At 45.8% G+C, this 12,917-nt stretch overlaps 1 long non-coding RNA gene across 1 annotated transcript; it reads left to right on the forward strand.

Moving 5' to 3' along the window:
- Positions 1-385: 385 nt before the first annotated feature.
- On the forward strand, positions 386-8,868 carry LOC140487665 (uncharacterized). The gene is made up of 3 exons (XR_011962849.1): positions 386-490; positions 1,468-1,583; positions 8,548-8,868. It is a non-coding gene; the product is annotated as an uncharacterized lncRNA (long non-coding RNA).
- Positions 8,869-12,917: the final 4,049 nt, after the last annotated feature.

The following is a 12,917-nucleotide window of genomic DNA, read 5'->3' on the forward strand; positions in this document are numbered from 1 at the left end:
ATTAGGGAGATTTAAACAATCCTTAGATAAACACATGGGTGTAGGGAGACGAGCTGAGAATAATACACTGGTCGGCGTGAATAATTCACAGGTTGGTTTACACAACTCGAGTAAGAAATTTATTTTCAAACTCCCGGAACGATTGGTAATTTACATACCTGGCTAGTGTGGTTAAATTGAACCGAACACTCTATTTGCATACTAATAATCTCAATGACTGTAACTCGACAGAGCAATTGTTAATGACTAATACTTCATCCATGATCCTGTGCAGTTATGAATATTCTCTATAAACTCACCGGTAATCGCAGACGCACGCGCAGTTTGGTTTCTATGTGGAGTATGCGCAGTGTCACATTGATCATTGCAGAGAGAGAGAGAGAGACATAGAGCTGCTTTCTGCGGCAGCGGCTGCGATCGGCTTCATGCCGGTGTGCGGGAGCCTCGCTGGGAGAAAGGAGCGGAGAGATTTCACAAGTCCTGGATACAGGTTAACAATAACTCTAAAAAGACCCTCTAGGCCCGGGTAAGGAGGCGGCGGTCTCTCATCAGGGAAGTGGCATAGGGTCACGGCCGCCATTTGTTTGAGGGAAGATGGAGCGCTCAGGGCCGCCATCTTGAGGAGGTCAAGGTGCAGGAGGGCGGGGCTCTCGGGGTCTGTAGAACAATCAGAGGAAAGGGAAGACCCATTGTTATTGATTAATTCCCAGAACACAGCTTCACTGGGCGATCCTGCAGGAATATCCTCTCTCAGTCCTGCTGGGACGTTTCACCCAATCAGAACCAGCAGCTCTTCCTCCTCTCTCAGCTCCACTTCTGTCCTTCCTGCAGTATCTGTCCCCTGGAACATTGAGCTGCCTGTCCTGTCCCTCCCTCAGCTGTTGTTTCTGTAATACCTGTGATATCCCAGTCCCATCTTAGATTACTTCACTAAAGACACGAATGTACCCAATGACTTTTTCTTAACATCAGCAATTGTTTAATACTCATTTACAGGTTTTTCATTACATCGTTTTTGAAGCATTTACTCCACGTTCAATCATTGCAATGGTGGGATCTGAACATGTGTCCAGAGAACACTTGCTGAGTTTCTGGATAAATTGTCATACAATAATGCCACTAGGCCATCACTTCGCCTGCTCACAGTTTGTACATCCCAGTGCAACACGAATCAAAACCCTTTCTTCCTGCACAATTGTTTGACCCGGCACTCTGGTGATGTGACTCTCCATGTGGTATCCCTCACTGTGTGGGTCGAATTGTTGTCTCTGTCAGCGTCTCTCACTCTTGAAGCTACTCCAGATCATGAACCAACAGAATTCTCCACTCCAGAGAGATGAGGCAGCACACTCCAGGAATGGAGACTGGCATTTTCCAGATCTCTGTGGGCTCAGTGCCATTCTATATGTGTAACCCTCAAAGTGTTAGTCTAATTTCCCCTTCTGCCTACTTCTGTGTCTTCTACAGGTACTCATGGAGTTCCTGACTCAATAGACTTGCCAACTGCTGGTTGGGACGATGGTTGCTCAGCCAGAAAGACAAAGTCAGGGAGGTCAGGAGTCTTCAATAAATCCTGCTGCCAGGTAAGATCATTCCAGTGCACAGAGCAGAAAGTAATAAGGGGGATCCAAACATCAGCTAACAAGACATGACATAGAGAAAGTGCTGGAGGGGGAGCACAGTACAGACACAACCCAGGCTCAATCACCACGCCTGCTGCAAGTTTTGTTGTAATGAGACAGTATCGGGAGTTCCCAGTTATCAGTCCAGGCCTGTGTTTTCTTAGGGAGTATCAGAACAGCTGAGGGGAAAGCAGCCCTCCCACGAGAGGGTGGTAATGCTGCCTGGGATCTTTCTGTTCCCTGTTCCCTCTCCAACACTGTATCTATGGCTTGTATTGAGGACCAGTGTCTTCAATCATTCTAACTCCTATAACAGTTCCTATCTCTGTCATCCCCTCCCCTCTCACCAATTATTTCACATATTTGAAACCTCCAGTCCAGATGACCATCCGTATCGCTGTAACTTGCTTCAGTCTCTACAACATGCCTTGTCTCGATAGTCTCCTCCTCCAATAACTGGAGACATCGGGTCTGTTTCTGTGTGGCATTACTTTTTGGTGGAGGTTTCCGAAATGGAATGAGTTGCATTTGCCTGTGTTTGGCCCATATTCCTTCCAATCTACTTCTCTCCATGTACCTGCCCGAGTGTCTTTTCCATGTTGTAATTGTACTTGTTTTTACCATTTCCTCTGGCAGTCCATTCCGTCTATGCACCATCCTCTGTAGAAAATGTTGCCCCTCAGCTCCCTCTTTAAATCCTTGCTCTCTCACCTCACATTTAAGCCTCTAGCTTTGGACTCACCTACCCTTGGCTATTCACCTTACTTCGGCCCTACATTGTTTCATAAACCTTGACAGGTCATCCCGTGTCCTTGTCTGCCCAGGAGAAATATTGACAACAATTTTACAAATATCTCCAACTCATTTACTCAATGCTCTGACCAATGAAGACAAGTGTGCCAATTGCCGCTTTCCCCACCCTGTTCACCCTGTGATTCCATTCCAAGGAACAATGTAACTCCACCCCTTGGTGTCTCTCTGTTCGACAGCACTGCCCAGGGCCTGACCATTAACTGTGTTAGTCCTCCCTGGTTTGTCTTAACTAAATCCAACTCCTGAATTAAATTCCATCTTTCATTCCTTGGCCCACTGGCCCAGTTGATTAACATCCCCTTCAATAACTATATTCCCTGCCCACTATTCCACTAATCTTGGTATCCATAAACATACTAACAGGGACTCCTATATTTTCACTCAAATTATTTATGTAAGTGGTGCACAACCGTGGCCCCAGCACCAATCCTTACAGCACACTGCTGGTCAGAGGCCCCAGTCTGAACAACCACCCTCTCCCACCACCCTCTGTCTCCCACTGCCATCCCATTTTGTATCCAGTTGGCTAGCTCTCCCTGATCCTTTGTTATCTACCCTTACTAACCAATGTATCATGCTCCACCCTGACCAAGGGTTTGCAGAAGCCAGAAACAACATCTGTTGCTCTGCCTTAGTGTATCTTTTTGGTCACATCTTGAGCAAACTCCAGTCCAGTTTGTGAGACATGTTATCCCAGGCACAAAGCCATGCTGGCTGTCCGTAATCAGGCCTTATCTTTCCAAATGCATGGACGGCCGACCTCTCAGAATGACCCCCAACAACTGACCCACCCTGATGTCTCACTCATCAGTCAGTCGTTCCCTGGCTTTCTCTTGAAGCCTTTCTTAATTAATGACACAACATTATAATCATAGTCAGAGATTCATATCGCACTGTTTGGTTCACACGAACCATACTCTAAAACTGACCTCGTCCCACCTGCCTGTTCCTGGATCATATCCTTTCAAACCTTTCCTATTCCTGTACTAATCCAAATGTCTTTTAAACATTGTAATTGTCCCCACATTCACCCCTTCCTTGGGAAGTTCATTCCACACACAACCCATCCTCCGTGAAACAATGTGCCCCTCATGTCTGTTTTTTTTATATGTCTCTCCACTAAACTTAAAACTGTCCTGACTTGTCTTGAAACTCCCCTGTCCATGGGAAACGACAACTCCCATTAACTCTATCTATCCCCCTCATGATTTTATAAACTTCTATGAGGTCATCTGTCAACATTCAGGTTTCAGTGAAAAATACCAACCTATTCAGCGTTTCTTTATACTGAAGCCTTTCGTACGCAGCCACATCCCAGTAAATCTCCTCCCAACCCTTTCCAGCTTAATAATATCCTTCCTATAACTGGGCGACCAGAACTGGACACAGTAGTCCAGAAGAGGACTCACCAATGGCCTGTATAATCTCAATGCGACTTCCCAACTCCTATATCCAAAGGACTGAGCAATGAAAGCAAGTGAGGCAAGCACCTTTTTTTAAACTATCCTGTCTCTCCATGTTGCAAACTTCAAAGAATTATGTAGCTGAACCCTGAGGTCCCTCTGTTCTACAACATTACTGAAGGTCCTAACATTAATTGTATAAGTCCTGCACGTGTTTGTTGTACCAAATGTATTACCTCACATTTATTCAGATAGAACTCCATCTACAGTTTTTAAGCCAATCACACTTTTCATCAGGATCACATTGTAATCTTAGAAAACCTTCTTCACTGTCCTCAATGCCACCCTCCAGTCTACCAGCCTATCACACATAGCTCTCTATGGTACAAATATCTCTGCTAGGGGCCCTACAATTTCTTCACCAGCTTCCCACAATGTCCTGAGATCCATTTGAGCAGATCCTGGGGATTTATCTACCTTTGTGTTTTCAAAACTCTGGCACCTCCTCTTGTATAATGTGCATTCATTTCAAGTCAATGAGTCATAGAGATGTACAGCACGGAAACAGGCCCTTCGGACCAACTCCTGCATGACATTTCTAGTCACATTTGCCACAACTTTGCCAATATCCCTCTAAACCCATCATATTCATACACCCATCCACATGCCTTTTAAATGTATTTCTATCAGCCTCCACTAATTGCTCCGGCAGCTTATTCCATCCACTCTGCGGGAGTCAGTTGCCCTTTAGACCCCTTTGAAAAGTTTCCCTCGCCTGGGGAAATGACCTTGTCTATTGACCCTGTCGATGACCATCATTATTTTAAACACCTTTTATCTGTTAACTCCTCAGCTTCCCATGTTCAAGTAAAAACAGCCCCAGCCTATTCAGGCTTTTCCCTGAAGCGCAAACCCTCCAACCCTGGCAACATCTTTGGTCATTTTTGCTAAACCCTTACATGATCCACGACATCCTTCCTGTGGCATTGAGACCAGAATTGCACACAGTATTCCAATAGTGGTCAGGACAAACACTGTTTAGTTCCCTGAGCGCCCCAGTCTTTATCCACAGTAAGTTCCAAAGTGAAATATTTGTTTTGGATCTTGTAGTTTCACACATCGTTGCCTTCATTGATCATTAAGGAGACCGGGTTTGTCCCAAGCTCTTCTTTTGCTCTTAATACACTTGTAGAGTCTCTTTGGATTCTCCTTAACGTTCTCTGCCAAAGCTATCTCATGTCCCCTTTTTACATTCCTGATTTCCACCCTAAGTGTATTTCTACAGCCCCGATGCTCCTGAAGGGATTCCCTTGAGTCAGCCAGTTATATCTGACATGTGACCCTTTTTTCTTGACCACAGCCTCAAAACTCAGCCAGTGTTTCCTAATTCAGTCAGTATTGAGCTGCACACTAACAGGAACATGCTGGTGCTGAACGCTCCTTTTATCTTGGTTTTAAGATATTCCTACTTACCAGACTTCCCTTTACCTGCAAATAGCCTCCCCAGATCTACTTTAAAAAATCCTGTCTAATGCTATCTTGCTCCCTTGAGTAACTTGAACTTGTGGACCAGGCCTGTCCTTTTCCATCGCTATTTCCAATCTAATAAAATTGTGGTAACTTTCCAAAGTGCTCCCCCACTAACACCTCAGTCCCATTCCCTACCTTCTTTCCCAAGGGGAGGTCAGGTTTAGCCCCATTCTCCAGTTGGGCCACTTACATAATGACTGGGAGTTTTCGGAACACACTTAACAAATTCCTTCCATCCAAATGCTTAACTTAGGAGCAATCCCAGTGCAGGTTTTGAACCGTTAAGATCCCCTATCATTACAACCCTATTATTGTCAGAGATATCTGAAATCTCCTGACATATTTGCTCCTTCATCTCCCATTGCCTATCGCTGTAGTCTGACCGTAGAAAACTAATGACCAATTTTTATTTCTCAGTTCCACTAATATCGTTTAACTGGGCGGTCCTACATGAATCCTCCCTCGAGGTACTGCTGGGATGTTTCCCCCCAATCAAACCCACCAGCTCTCCTCCTGTTTTGCCTCCTGTTCTATCCTTCCTGTAGCATCTGTCTCCGGAACATTGAGCTGCTGGTCCTGTTGCTCCCTCAGCTGTGTTTCTGTAATACCTATGGTATCCCAATCCCATGTTCCCATCCATACTCTGGGTTCATCTGCCTTATCTGTCTGGCCCTTTGCATTGAAATAACTGCAGTTTAATTCACCAGTTTTCACTAATTGTCTGCTATGTTCTTGCCTGCATTGTCTACTTATATTCCTCTCTTAAACATTTGTACCAGCTTCAACTTTCATTTTGGCGTTACTTTGGGGTCACACAGCCCTGCCAGATGAGTTTAAATCCTCTCGAGCAGCTCCAGCAACGTTCCCCACCAGGATGTGAGCCCCCCTCCTGCTCCCAGTTCAGGTGTATTCCCCACCCTGTCTACCTGTGCTGACACCTTCAGACATCCAGGGACTTGCTCACCAAGGTCCCTGTATTCCTCAGTACTCCAGGAGGAGCTACCACTCATGATGTATATTATTCGTTTATTAGACTTCCCACAGTGCATTACCTCACAGTGATCAGAAGTAAACTCTGTCTGCCATTACTCTGCGGAGTTTATCATCTGATCGAAATCAGACTGCAGCCTGAGTCCATCCCCCTCACTGTGGACAACACCCTCACCTTACATGTTATCTGCAAACCTACTAATGTTGCCTTCTGCTTTCACATACGAGTGATTTAATGTCCATAATGAACAGCAATGGCTCCTGCACAGATCCGTGTGGTACACCCGCTGGGCAAAGGCTTTCAATCACAAAACCAACCCTCCACCAATTGTGGAGCCAATTTACCAACTTACCTTGGATCCCATGGGCTCTTCCCTTTTGGAGCAGCCTTCCGTGTGGGACCTCGTCAAAGACCTTAATGAACACCATATAAACCACATCATCTGCACTGCCCTCATCAATATCAGAGGACAGTCGTCTAGCAAATCCATACAGACAATCCCTAATGAAATTGTGGGGGTATCCGTTTTTGGCGGATACATTGTATAGGTGTTCCTCTTCCTCTTTTTGCAGTTCTGGTGTACTGCAGTATGTTGTGACCCTTTTGAACAATGTCTTGATGCAACTTCTTTTGTGTGTGCTGGGGTGGTTGTTTTCGTAGTTTAGGACTCGGTCTGTGTGTGTGGCTTTCCTGTAAACCTTTGTGGTCAATTCTCCGTTCGGTGTTCTCTGTACCAAAACGTCTAGGAATGGGAGTTGGTTGTCCTTTTTTTCCTCTCTAGTGAATCGGATTCCTGTGAGTGTGGCGTTGATGATCTGGTGTGTGTTCTCTATTTCTGTGTTTTTAATGATTACAAAGGTGTCAACCACATATCTGACCCAGAGTTTGGGTTGAATTTGCGGTAAGACTGTTTGTTCTAATCTTTGCATTACCGCTTCTGCTATGAGTCCAGAGATGGGTGAGCCCATGGGTGTGCCGTTGATTTGTTCGTATATCTGGTTGTTGAATGTGAAGTGTGTTGTGAGGCACAGGTCCAGTAGTTTGAGTATGCAGTCTTTGTTGATAGGATACTTTGTTGGTCGTGATACTATGGGTCTGAGTGGGATGTCTTTTTTGTGTACTTTAGGAAGTCCATAGAATCTGAGGGTGTTGTTGCTTTCAAACCTGGTTATCTGTCCATTTTTTTGTTGGTGTCTCAGTGTGTTGTTTATCCTATTGGTGAGCTGCAGGGTCGGGTCAGACTCCACGCAATTTCATCCACAGATGCCTCAGGGAAAGACAACGGAACGAAACATGCCACGACCCAAAGGACTAGCCATACTACTATACATCAAGAACATTTCGGAACTGACAGCCAGACTACTGCGATCACTAGGACTCATAACAGCACACAAACCAACAGCCACTCTCAGACAACAACTCACCAGCACGATGGACCTGATACCCAGCATAAGCAAAACCAATGTAGTGTACAAAATCCCATGCAAGGAATGCACAAAACACTACATAGGACAAACTGGAAGACAGCTAACAATCCGCATCCATGAACACCAACTAGCCACGAAATGACACGACCAGCTATCCTTAGTAGCCACACACGCAGATGACAAGCAACGTGAGTTCGACTGGGACAACACTACTATTATAGGACAAGTCAAACAGAGAACAGCCAGGGAATTCCTAGAGGTATGGCACTCATCCACAGTTTCAATCAATAAGCTCATCAACCTGGACCCAATATACTGGCCACTGCAGCGGACAGCTAGAACTGACAACCGGAAGCGGCAGATACAAATCACTATAAATGCCAGAGGAAAGATCACAGAAGCGCTTCACAGGAGACTCCCAAGCACTGAGAATTTCACCTAGACAGGGGATGAAACATCTGCAACACAAATTCCCAACTCGGCGAACAGAACCACAACAACGAGCACCCATGCTACAAATCTTCTCACAAACTTTGAAGCCCTGTTGACGCTACAAAGCTCCGTCATGAACAAGCCACCATCTCGCTATTTCCTTTGCCTTCTTCAGTGTCTGCAACTCTCGCTGTATCTTCCAGTAATGTTCTTTAGTTACTGCAGGTCTGCCTATCTCCCCAGATAACCTGTTTCATTCCCTCCAGCTCCCTCAATAATTGTAACACCTTCTGTTCTGTCTAATCCTCCTCTTTCCCACTGTCTTCCAGGCACAACGGCGATCCTGTAAGAGAGCAGTGCGGAATGGGATGTTATAAATCTCAGCTGAGGCTTGAGGCCTACCATTACCTGGGAGTCACAAGGGGAGAGAACCTGAGCGAGTGCAGCACAAAGTGGGAGTATATAAATCAGCAGCGAGGATCGGGGCCGACTGGGACTTGGATTTGGATAAAAAGCAGAGCAGGAGGCTCGAAATCAGCACCAAGTCACAGAGGGAGTGACCATCTGAGGGAGCAACTTGGAGCAGGAGCATGAGACTGACTCACACCTGGGAGAATATAAATCCGCACTGAGGATCGAGGCCTAGTTGTACCTGGGAGTCACAGAGACGGTGACCCTGTGAGTGAGCAGACTGGAGTGAGAGCTGGATGATTACACGTCCGAGGAGACACATCACTACATGTGCACGTGACCCTCCATTTGTGTGTATGCATGTGTGTATGTCCCCTTCCCTCACTGTGTGTGTGTAACTCTCCACTGTGTGTGTTTGTCCCTCCCTTGCTTTGTATGAGCATGTACCTCCCTCACTGTGTATGTGAACATGTCCCCCCCTCACTGTGTGTGTGTGTGTGTGTGTGTGTGCGTGTCCCTCCCTCACTGCGTGTGTGTGCGTGTCCCTCCCTCACTGTGTGTGTGAACGTGTCCCTCCCGCACTGTGTGTGAGCATGTCCCTCCCTCACTGTGTGTGTGTGAGCGTGTCCCTCCCTCACTGTGTATGTGAGCATGTCCCTCCCTCACTGTGTGTGTGTGTGTGTGTGTGTGTGTCCCTCCCTCACTGTGTGAGTGAGCATGTCCCTCCCTCACTGTGTGTGTGTGTGCGCATCTCTCCCTCACTGTGTGTGTGTTTGTGTGTGCGTATGTCTGCGTGTCTCCCTCCCTCACTGTGTGTGTCTGTCTGTCCCCTCGCTATGTGTGTGTATGTGTCCCCTCTTGCTTTCTGTGCACATGTCCCACCCTCGCTGTGTCTGTATGCCTCAACTTCGCTGCGTGTGTGTGTGTCCCACCCTCGCTGTGTGTGTGTGTGTCCCTCTTGCTGTGAGTGTGTGTGCCCCTCTTGCAAGTGTGTGAGGGTGTCCTCCCCTCGCTCTGTATGTCTGTGTATGCGTATCACTCACTCACTTTTTGTCTGTGTGTCCCTCAGCCTCCGACGCCACAGCCCCAGCCTGTTCAGTCTCTCCCTGTAGCTCAAATCCTCCAACCCTGGCACCATCCTTGTAAATATTTTCTGAACCCTTTCAAGTTTCACAGCATTTTTCCTGATAGGAAGGAGACCAGAATTGCACAAAATATTGCAACAGTGGCCTAACCAATGTCCTGTATAGCCGCAACATGACCTCCCAACTCCTGGACTCAATACTCTGACCAATAAAGGAAAGCATACCAAACGCCGCCTTCACAATCCTATCTATCTGCGACTCCATTTTCAAAGAGCTAGGAACCTGCACTCCAAGGTCTCTTTGTTCAACAACACTCCTTAGGAACTTACCATTACGTTTATAAGTCCGTCTAAGATTTGCTTTTCCAAAATGCAGCACTTCGCATTTATCTGAAGTAAACTCCATCTACCACTTAGCCCATTGTCCCCATCTGGTCCAGATCCTGTTTTAACCCTCTTCGCTGTCCACTACACCTCCAATTTTGTTGTCATCTGCAAACTTACTAACTGTACCTCTTATGCTCTCATCCAAATCATTTATGCAAATGACAAAAAGTAGAGGGCCCAGCACTGATCCTTGTGACACTCCAATGGTCACAGGCCTCCAGTCTGAAAAACAACCCTCCACCACCACCCTCTGTCTTTTACCTTTGAGCCAGTTCTGTATCCAAATGGCTACTTCTCCCTGTATTCCATGAGATCTAACCTTGCTAATCAGTCTCCCACGGGGAATCTTGTCGAATGCCTTACTGAAGTCCACATTGATCACATCTATGAATCTGCCCTCATCAATCTTCTTTGCTACTTCTTCAAAAACTCAATCAAGTGCGTGGACATGATTTCCCACACACAAAGCCATGTTGCCTATCCCTAATCCGTCCTTGACTTTCCAAATTCATGTTATCTCATTTCTGAAGGCTTCCCATTTTCCAGCCGTCCCTTTACCTGCGAACATCTGCCTCCAATCAGCTTTCGAAAGGTCTTGCCTAATAAAATCAAAATGGGCCTTTCTCCAATTTCGAACTTCAACTTTTAGATCGGGCCTATCCTTTTCCATCACTATTTTAAAACAAATAGAATAACGGTCACTGGTCCCAAAGTGCTCCCCCACTGACACCTCAGTCACCTGCCCTGCCTTATTTCCCAAGAGTCGATCAAGTAGGTACACACACATACTGAATCAGAAAATTGTCTTGTACACACTTAAGAAATTCCTCTCCATTTAAACCTTCACACTATGGCAGTCCAGTCAATGTTTGGAAAGTTAAAATCCCCTACCATACCTACCCTATTATTCTTCCAGATAGCTGAGATCTCCTTACAAGTTTGTTTGTCAATTTCCCTTTGACTAATGGGGGGTCTGTAATACAATACTAATAAGGTGATCATTCCTTTCTTATTTCTCAGTTCCACCCAAATAACTTCCCTGGATGTATTTCTGGGAATATCCTCCCTCAGCACAGCTGTAATGATATCCCTTATCTAAAATGCCACTCCCTCTCCTCTCTTGCCTCCCTTTCTATCCTTTCTGTAGCATTTGTATCCTGGAACATTAAGCTGCCAGTCCTGCCCATCCCTGAACCATGTTTCTGTAATTGCTATGAGATCCCAGTCCCATGTTCCTAACCATACCCTGAGTTAATCTGCCTTCCCTGTTAGGCCCCTTGCATCGAAATAAATGCAGTTTAATTTATTAATCCTACCTTATCCCTGCCTGCCCTGACTGTTTGACTCACTTCAGTTCTCAGCTGTACCCGTCTCAGGTCGAACTCCCAAAATCCTCCCTCTGATTGTTACCATGTCCTATCCTTGCATTCCTCCAAATTCCCTGTAATGTCATCCCATTTCTAAAACCCTCCCTGTTTTTGTAATCTGTTCCAGCCTCCACAACCGTCCCTATCTCTGTAAGGCACACCCCCGTCCCAGTTACTACAGCCCGCTGGATCACTAAATGCCAGTAGTCACTATAATATCAGAGTAAGGTGTGAAAGCAGGAATACTGTACTGGGTTAAATGATCAGTCGTGATCATATTGAATGGTGGACCGACTCTGTGGACAAATGGCCGATACCTGCTCTTCTTTCCTGTGCTTCTCTACAAACTTACTATCTGTATAACCTCCTTCAGTCCCCACAGCCCTCCCTATCTCCATAAACTCCTTCAGTCCCCACGAGTCTTCCTATCCATGTAACCTGACTCATTCCCCACAAACCTCCCTAACTCCATAACCTCCAAACGTCCCCACGACCCTCCCTATCTCCATAATCTCATCCTGACCCAACGACCCTCCCGTTCAGAGTAATCTCCTTCAATCCCCATGATCCTCCTGATCTGTGCAACCTCCTTCGGGCCCAATAGCCCTGCAGATCTCTTTGGCCCCCTTCAGGCCCCACATCACTCCCTATCGCCATAATGTCCTTCAGTCACCACTGAACTCTCAGTGTCCATAATCTCATACAGACCCCACATCACTCCCTATCTCCATAATGTCCTTCAGTCCCCAGGACCTTCCCTATTTCCAACACCTCTATTACCTGTTGAACCTGTAAGCTACCTTTTTCAGATTGATAAACACAAACTCCCATAACCCTTTCTGCTGCCAGTCTGAAACCAAACAGTGTTAACCTGATAGTAGGTCGGCAGCTGAAATATTTTTGAAAGGATATGTCAATGAACAATAACTGGACCCTTAGAAACGCTTTTCAGAAAAAGAGAATGTGTTTTTGAACCTGTTGGACTTTATTTTTATTGGTGAGAATATAAATGGCGGAATAGATACGGGTGTAGGAGCGGTTGTACTGAGGATACGGTTTATTTGAATTTTCAGAAACCTTCACACGAGTTTCAATAAGGGCTGAAGAGTAACTTGGTAGAGAATAGGGGACCTTAACTGTCAGGAGGTGGGTGAGATATTAGACAAAATAGTGATGTCAGAATTTACTGTGGAGAAAAACATGGAAGCTCAGGAACTTGGGGAAATAAATAGCGATGTCTGTGAAAGAATCCTCAACAGAGAAGAAAAATTGCTGGAATCTTAAAACAAATAAAGGTAGATCAATCCTCAGTCGCTTATTAGGTTGATCCTAGTATATTGTGGGAATCTAGGGAAGAGATTGCAGTGTCCCTAACAGAGATATTTATATTATCAACAGACACAATGAGTTACCGGAAGACTGGAGGGTGTTCCATCACTTAAGGGCTTCA

Source organism: Chiloscyllium punctatum, chromosome 17 (genome assembly GCF_047496795.1).
Source record: "Chiloscyllium punctatum isolate Juve2018m chromosome 17, sChiPun1.3, whole genome shotgun sequence".
NCBI lineage: Eukaryota > Metazoa > Chordata > Chondrichthyes > Orectolobiformes > Hemiscylliidae > Chiloscyllium > Chiloscyllium punctatum.